The sequence below is a fragment of the Gossypium raimondii genome, chromosome 9, assembly GCF_025698545.1.
Source record: "Gossypium raimondii isolate GPD5lz chromosome 9, ASM2569854v1, whole genome shotgun sequence".
In the NCBI taxonomy this organism is placed as follows: Eukaryota; Viridiplantae; Streptophyta; class Magnoliopsida; order Malvales; family Malvaceae; genus Gossypium; species Gossypium raimondii.
The window spans coordinates 10,351,489-10,352,145 of NC_068573.1; the positions used below are offsets into that span (position 1 = coordinate 10,351,489).

At 43.1% G+C, this 657-nt stretch overlaps 1 non-coding gene across 1 annotated transcript; it reads right to left on the minus strand.

Moving 5' to 3' along the window:
* Positions 1 to 274: 274 nt before the first annotated feature.
* LOC128032897 (small nucleolar RNA R71) lies at positions 275 to 381 on the minus strand. Its single transcript, XR_008189238.1, has one exon. It is a non-coding gene; the product is annotated as a small nucleolar RNA R71 (small nucleolar RNA).
* Between the last annotated feature and the right edge of the window lie 276 nt (positions 382 to 657).

Sequence of the window (657 nt, forward strand, 5' to 3'; positions counted from 1 at the left end):
GCCAGTCATGCACCAGATGCTTTAGACTGTGGGCCAATTCAGTGGAATGCTTACTGAAGATCCTCATCTTCACTTAAGACTAGTTATGGAAGTGAGCGATTCTTTCAAGTTAGCTGGAGTACTTGAAGATGCATTACGACTGAAGTTGTTCCCATATTCGCTAAGGGACAGAGCTCGTGCCTGGTTGAACTCATTGCCACCGAACTCTATTTTTACATGGCAAGAGTTAGCCGAGAGATTCCTCATGAAGTATTTCCCCCCGAGCAAGAATTCCAAGTTCAGGAATGAGATCACAGCCTTCCAAAAAATGGATGATGAGTCCCTGTATGAGGCATGGGAAAGGTACAAAGAGTTTTTACGAAAGTTCCCTGATCATGGAATCCCACATTGCATTCAACTTGAGACATTCTATAATGGTCTCAACGCTTACACGAGGATGGTAGTGGATGCCTCTACTAATGGTGCTCTCCTTTTTAAGTCTTATAATGAGGCTTACGAAATTATTGAGAGGATTGCTAGAAACAATTATCAATGGCCAACCAATCGAGCAGCGTCAGGAAGAGTCGCTGGAATACATGAAGTGGACGCTCTCACTTCACTCACATCTCAGATATCTTCATTATCCTCAATGCTTAAGAATCTTACCACTAATGGGTC